Genomic DNA, 8,123 nt, shown 5'->3' with positions numbered 1-8,123 from the left:
GATATATATGTGCTAAACAAGCCACTTGAATGTCAAAGATGCGGAGCAGCAGTTCTTGGATTGAGACAGATTTGACACAGTTTGCAGTGGCTTGTGCATGGGAAAAGCTTGCTCTTAACATTTCAGTTGCTCTCTGTAGATTAAAAGGGTCTTGAAACAGCTTGAATTTCTTCTGCACATATAGGACTATGAGATAGCAGGCCAGGCACTGGACAGGGATCTGCTAATTGCTCACCTGCTCCCTGGGTCCAGCCAGCACCTGGCACAACGTCTGTTTTCCCTATCAGCTCTGATGCAAAATCCGAGCCCTGCTTCATCCAGGCCAGAGGGATGGGAGTGCAGAATAAGTGAGCATTTGAAAGGAGCAGCTGATGTTTATCGTGCACTAAACATACTTGTCAGGTGCCTTGTCGTAGGTATTTTTCCTGGGTTGGTTGTGATTAAGGACGTCAGGGGTGATGTGCTATTCCCTTCTCAGCGAGCGAGCATTTATCCAGCTTTCATTAACACGTGCCCTGATGAGATGGGAATGTCCCTCAGTACCTTTCAATGCACACATTTAAAATGTCTAGTAAATTAGCTAAGACTTTGGACTTCCCATCAGCTGTGCAGATTCCCTGGCTGAGGCTAAACTGGCACCACCTCAGGGACGTCATGAGTTTCACTACAGCCCTCATGCTGCTGTGTAAAAACCCCAGACACTCTTCTTGGTCCTTCGTCCTCCCCCCGACCTGTCCTCAGACCAGAACGATGCTGATCTCTATTTTGCAGAAAAAAGGCAGGGTCTCTATAAACCTGAGGTCAAGTGTGGCTTTAAGCCCCAGAAGCTGTTTTAATAGATGTTTTGTGAAAGCTCTCATACATGTTTTAAGGTGCTGAAGTGCTTTGGGACTTGGGGTATGCAGAAGTACATTGATGACCTCTCACAGGCTTTATCTCCTACTGAAACAGGACTCACTGGGGAACTTCCATATTTTTTTTTACCCCCTTGTGTTCCTTTAAATGACTCTGTTTCTGTGCCACAGTGCTTCTGCTGACTGGGAGACTCCTTGCTCCCCGCCTTCATTGGGGTGTTAGCAGCAGTGACCACCGGATGGCTTAGTGGGGATCAAATTGGCACCAAAAGACTTAATCAGGAAGAGAGGCTCTCTAATGTGGACAGACTGGCACAATACTCTCCTTGCTCAGGAACACAGCAATAATTGCCTAGATGACTTTAAAAACAATTATAATAATACACATAGATATAGAAAATTATAAAAACAAGCAAAGGAGAATACAAATGAGTAGAAACTCATGGCAAAAGGGGTTAAATCCTGCTCTGAGCAGCTCTGCTGGAAATGGTGCGGTGTAGCTCTGGCTTTGCACTGGTGTGCCTGAAATCACAGCTCGTTCCTGCAGAATCCCCTAATCACTGTTCCATTAACTCATATAACTGTGTGGGACTAGAGCAGATTTCTCAATAAAAATGATGGAAAAGTAAATTGGGAGAAGCACTCTACCACTTAGCAGGTGTGAAAAGATTGACAGTCCCAGAGCTGCTGAGGGAGGATTGTGTGCACTGACTGGAGGTTGTTGCTGTGTGGAAATGCTTGTGCGTGGCTGGGGGAAAATTTCCATGTTTTTTTTCCAAGGGTGCATGAACGGGAAATGGTGACACTGGAACAGGCTGTGGGAGAGCTGCAAACATCCCATGAGCAAGCAACGTCCAGCACAGCATGGAAAGCAGCCACACAAGGAGGGACCAGGAGCCTCCTGGCTCCTGGCTCACCTCATCGCCACAGCAAGTGTGAAAGCTGGAAGTCAGGGAGCTCTCAGCACCGCAGAGATGTCTCTGGGTGTGAAATCCCATGCGGCTGTCCCCAAGCCGGACCTGAGAGCAAACCTACGTGCCTGGGATGTGCCCCTCTTTTGGTCTTCTAGACTATTGGATGGAAACACCTTCCACAACATTGCAAAAACCAATCTGTGCATGAACTAGGACCTTGTTAATAAAGCATTTCTCATAAAAGTGGGAAAAGCCTTTGATACTCCTGTGTCCCACGCTACCCGGTGCAGCCCTCTCTCTCGGTGGGGGTGTTTCTGTCCGAGATTGTGGACAGAGAGATGTGTGCCCTTCCTCTGCTCTCAGGGCTGAGACATGTCCACGTGGAGTGTGCCAGGCAGATCCCACAGGCAGATGTGTCTTGGAGGGTGAGCAGGAAGGCTGGAGTGGAGGCAATGCATCAGAGTGAAAAATGGCATTGGGGAGGATACTCTTGATTGTGGTGAGACACACTGGCCCTTTGGGGAACCAGCAGGAATTATACAGCAGCATGCTTGACTGCATGGATAATGTAGTAATTTAATGGGCAAAAGCCGTAGGCCTGCTCCTCTGTCCTGGTTAAAACCTAGACTGAGCTCCTGCTTTCTTCTCAGAGGGGGAATTAGGGAAAGGGCACAGCTTCTCTGCTTCCCTCCTGGGGCTGATGAGCTGCAGGAACAGAGGAGGCTCCTGAGGTCCCGCAGCACAGTGTTTGACTCTCTGCTTACATGTGGCTCCTAGCTCCTGCTAAAAGCATGGTTTGAAAGAAATATCCCTTTGGTCCGCTAGATCCCCCCACATTGGTATCATGTCCTGCAGCTCTTCTTTAGGCTTCTCTGATCCGAGAGCCAGAAACTTCTCCTTGTGCTGAAATTCCCACCATGGCCCTCCCATTCAGCACTTCTGAGCATTTATAACATGCTCAGCAGCTAATTAGCAAAGACCTGTCAATGACGCCACTCAGAGATGAAAATGGCTTTACATTTCTTGCATTTCATTCTGTATCCAGAGAGCCAGAGGCAATGTGAGCTCTCTCCTAGGACTGTGCTTCTTACTGATGGCCAGGCTGCAAGAGCATGAGCGCTACCAGGGCAGTTATGCTGTTTGCTGGGCATGTTGGAGGGGTACCAGAACTGTCCCCCTCTCTGTCCCCACCAGCCCAGATCACAGGACATGTACCTTCCCCATGCCATCACAGTGCATCACTGCCATTGCAGCCTTGGGCTGTGGGGAGCAGCGTCAGGGAAACATCCCTGCGAAGAGAAAAAAGAACTGGGAGATCGGGATTAATTCTCATACACAGTGCCTGGAGAATTAGACATTTGTTGTAAAGATTTATTGAGTGAGAAACAATGCTTTGCCTAATCCCTTGGCAGGGGGATCTGCTCTGGCTAAGGATGGCTTTACAATTAGTGCTGGGAAATCTCCTGCTCCCTCCTCTGCTCTGCCTCAGAGGTATCTCAGGCACTATCAAATCTAACACTAAATTGCACCCCAGTGTGGTGAGCAGGTCTCACCATCCTGCAAACCTGTCAGGGCACTCTGCTGGCTCCAGAGACAGGGGTTTTGGGCAGGGTGGTTGACTACTGTCCCTCCCCTTGGCCACCCTCCAGCTGCACTTTCCAACAGTGGCAGAGGAGTGATGTCTGCCCCAGGACACCCTTCCAGGCCTCCTGGGGTCCCACAGGGGTGAAGGGGCTTCCCTGAGCATCTGTCTCCTGGCTGGGTTGCTTTTGCTGGGCTTTGCTGCCTGGCAATGCTTGTTATACTGTTTTAAGCCCGACAGTTGGAGCGTTTGTCCCAGGCACCCCCATGGGTGGAGCACTTCCACCTGGAGAGGGTAGAAGAGGAAAAAAGTATTTCCCAAGTCCAAGCACTGAAAAAAATTACAAATAATTGCCTGTTACATGGCTCTGAGCCACTCTCATCCTGTGAGTGATAAAGGTGTGAAACAGGGAGTGTGTCCCAGGGTGGATGGCCACAGTGTTGCTGGAAACACATCTGCTGGGAGGGAGGTGACACTCCCATCCCAAGCCAGCACTGAGCGCCATGATATGCAGGGAAAGGCAGCAATCAGACCAAAAAGACACAGGCAGAATTCTAAGTGCCAGGCAGAGCAGGCTGCTGGAAACCACAGTGATCACACCGTGTATCATGTGCTGGGTCTCCATAGCTGTCGCTCATCCGTTGCAGTGAGCAGTTCCCTTACAGATCCTGAGGCAAGCAGCAGCAGAAGAACTCAAGATGTGCTCTGGGATTACAAAAGAAGCAGGCAGAGTCCTGCTGCAAAATACCCTGAGGCTGGCTTCTTTGCACAGCTGATGTGCAACAGCAAGGAGCAGCGATGGCCATATGGTGTGCCACTGCCACGCATCTCCCCACTGCAGGTGTCTGTGAACTGGCAGTCGGGAAGGCAGTTAAAGGAAAATGTCATTTGCAGAGTAATTCTCCAGTGTTGGTCCTGAGTGAAAAGTACTAATCACTTAAAGAAGTGGAGCTTATACCTGACTCTGGGAATTTATCCTCCACCTTTCTCTTTTTGAACCTTAGCAGTTGCTTGCTGCAGAGCAGCATGAATTATCCTAGAGATGCAGTCCCTTACCACTGCACTGCGGGCAGTACCTCATCATCGTACTTAGGACTAAGGTGGGTGTTTACAAGCTATTCATGAAATGCATTTTTTACAGCTCTCTCGTATCTCTGGTTTTTTTTAAATGGCAAAGCTCTGATAAAACCATGCTCATGAGCCAAGATTTTCAGAAGTGACTAATGGTTTTGGATGGCACTGTTTGGGTAACTCTTGTGAGAGTGAGCTGTTGAGGGCATTACTTTCAGGTCTTGTGAGACACCTCACACTTTTGAGAGGCCTTGACCATAATCTCAAGATTATGGTGTTTTAAAAGTCACACAGCCAGGAAAGGTGCAAGACACTACCCTCCTTGATAAAGAGCGAGGATCAGCCTGCAAGGATCCAGGAGAGATGTGTCGTGGGACAAATTCCACAAGCATCTAGACATGAATCCTCCATCCAAACTTCATTTTCTTCTGACACCAAAAATGTCCCCATGCTTTTCAAATGATGCAAAGCAGGTCCCCTGGACCATACTGTGCAGGTCACCTGGTGCATGACAGGGATTTATCAGACACTGACAACACAGGAGTTTTTCAGTAAGAGAGTGCCTGCTCGTAACATTTTCTGTGCATTTCCTAGTATTACTGGCAAGATTTTCGGCTCACTTGATATATTGTTAACAGTAGCTATGAAACTAATTAACTGAGGAGAATGATATTTAACTGTCAATAAACCTTTGGAGCTCTGCCCTCTTCCCTGCAAATTTAGACATTCATTCTGCAAAACCTTCTCCCTCCCCTTTTCACGGCTCCTTGGTAACACCTTTTTGCTTCATCTGGCCTGAGCCGTTTGTCCTTTGCATTACACCAACGCCTGGTGTCTCTCTGCATTCTGTCCCAATTTGGCAGGATGCTGTCTCATTGCTGCTGTGCCTCCTCCACACTCCCATCACTGAAACACTGCATGGGGCTTTCTACCAGGCTCGAGGTTGTCTCTCCTGCAACCTTTGGGGCTTGTTCCTAACAGGGTTCTGCTGGGCATTACAGTGGTGGCATAACATGAAAGTTGACAGATGCAAAAGGAAAGAGCTTCTAATTGAGAGGTGAATATTTACCATCCAAGCACCAGCTAGCTCTGAACAGCTGTCCTTGCTGGACTGTTTAAGTCTAAGCCTCTTTAAAACCCAATTACCTTTAGTCTCCTGACTCAGAGGGCAACAGCTTCTTTTGTTCACTCATATTCCTCCTTAAGACATGCCTTTCAGCAAAGCTCACTGTTGCTAATGCTTATTCCCCCTGCCCGTGGAAAAGCACCACTTGGATCAGGTGTTGTGGAAGTGTCAGCTCTGCGTGCTTGCTGTTGCTCAAGGAGCCCCGAGGACTGTGCGGTTCCCTTGCACTGTGCAGCATAAACTCCTGACAAATAATACTCCATTTCTCTGCACAATGGCCCCAGGTGTATAGTGGCCTTGCAGGGAACCAGAGAAAACTGTAGCTTCAGGGCAGATGTGTATGTTGCTCATGTCATGGGTTTTGGGAAGGAAATCTGGAGAAGGACAAGGAAAGGCAGACCTTTTGCAAGAAAATATGGTGAGTGAGATAAAAAAACAATGCAGAGAAAAAACAGCTCTGGTATCTTCATGTGGTGGGCTTTGAGGACCTTCTTGATTCAGGGCTGTCTGAAATGTGTTTCCCCTAGAACATAACCCTTTCTGCCCTTGAAAGGGAGACCAGAGCCTGATTTTAAGGCAAAAACTGCTCCTGGATTCACAAAGGTATCCCTTCACAAGATCAACATAAGGAATGATCACTACTGCCTCTGGGAGAAAGCAGCAAGGGCTTTGCTCCTCCTGCAAGTATCCTCAAGGCCTGGACACTGAGGTAGTCCTCTGAACTTCTTTGGTTTAGTTGTACATAAACTATGTTAAATTAAGGCACTGCAGATGTGGACTATCCTGAATGGCAGCAACCAAAGTAGGTATCTGTCCATAGACTTTTTTCCCACTTGAACGTAGTGCTGGCATCTCCCTGATAGGTCTTTGCTTGATTTAGGTACATCTGAGTTTAGGATCCATAGCCCAGCTTTCTTGGACACACTGCAAGAGACAATATGGAAGAAGCAGAAGCCAAAATAGCAACAACAGAAGTTGCAGCAGGCAGATTAGTGGCGGCAGTAGGCTCTGATCAAGCTGTTCTCCTTCTGTCACCATTTTGAGTGTTTATTGTGTAATGCTCCAAACTGCTGCCGGTTACAGGACTTTACCAGTGAGAAGGGGTAAGGGCAGTACAAAGCCTCTGTAGGAAGGTATGAGCCCACCTGGCTACTGCGTGCCCGAGCTGGATGCCTTCCCTCTCTTTCATTTGCAGCATGATCAGGCGTACCTGACTCCTGTCCAAGTCACACATCCTGGGGAAATGGTTGATTTTTCTCTTTATTTTGTTATAAGCCTGAGGCCTGAAGACAACGAAGCTTCTGCCATTGCACTGTCTGTCTGCCCATGCCCCCTGCCTTTCCCCAAGGCTTCTCAAACTGTTGGCCAATGTCAACAAACTTTGTCAGGGAGTTAAAGGTCTTCAAGCTACGAACTTCCTGCAAGTTTCATTGAAACAGGAGACTATGTTGAGGATGGATAGCTGAATAAATGCCTATGCAGACCCCACAAAGCTCCTGGCTGCTACACATCCCATGTTGTGCCCAAAAAGCAGAGGGAAAGCACATTGCATAAGGAGCATCACCATGGCATGCTCAAGGGGAAAAAGTGCAGAGGACACAGAGGTGGTTATGAGAGACCCTCAGGAAGGAGGTTGTGTGTTGAAGGTTCTGCAGGAGGAGATCTGCTGTCTTTCTGTGGGAGGTGTGCACATGACTTCAGAGGCAAATCTGTAGGAATCCAGGTTTAATTGTTTTTGCTGCTGACAGAACAACTTAATTATGCACTAAGGGTCTCACTTGGTTTGGCTTCCCTGGGCAAGCCTAGATAACAAGGAGCACAGCTGAATGCCCTTTAGCTCCCTGGTTGTCTCCAGACAGATTTCACTCTGATGTGTTGATATGGGATTTGGGGGAGGAGCTGCAATTCCTGTTCAGGGAGTATCCTAACCTACTGCAGCCTTAAGCAAGCTGAAGATGCGCATGACATCCAGGTTATGTCAACTGTGCTGGAGCACTGTGTTGTGAGCCCCTTGTGTTCCCCACTGACAGAGGAAGAGGAAGGTGATGCCTCACCTCCTACTTGCTGTTGGAACTGCTACGGCCTACAGAGCTGTCTTTCTATTTTAAATAGAAATCTGCATTTTAAGAGCTTATAAGTCTTTCCAGGGTCTGCAGCTGGACTGTGAATAGACTGTGAAGCCTTAATTTCAGTATGGACAAGAGCCATGTTGGGCTTTTCCTGTCAGCCCACTGTGGTCCCTCAGGGACACCCCAGCAGGCTTTGCAGCAGCTCACATGAGCTGGGAATGGAGTGCAGGTCTGAAAAATACTTTCTTTTTTTCTTTCTCTCAACTTTGGAAAACAAAATAGAAGAATAAAAGGCTGTAAAACATCCAGTCTGCTACCAAATTGCTTTTTAAAATGTCTCCAACTTTACAAAAGTTGCACGTATAGCCATTAGACATCCCTTTTTCTGTTACCTACTTACACCTCTTCAAAGTTGAATGGAAAAATTAATGCTGAACCTCCCTCCCTGCATAATCAAACATTATAATGCTGAGAAATTCAGAGTGAAGATTACATGGAACAGTCATT

This window comes from Phalacrocorax carbo, chromosome 9, assembly GCF_963921805.1.
Source record: "Phalacrocorax carbo chromosome 9, bPhaCar2.1, whole genome shotgun sequence".
In the NCBI taxonomy this organism is placed as follows: domain Eukaryota; kingdom Metazoa; phylum Chordata; class Aves; order Suliformes; family Phalacrocoracidae; genus Phalacrocorax; species Phalacrocorax carbo.
Note: the sequence above shows the minus strand (reverse complement) of the source record.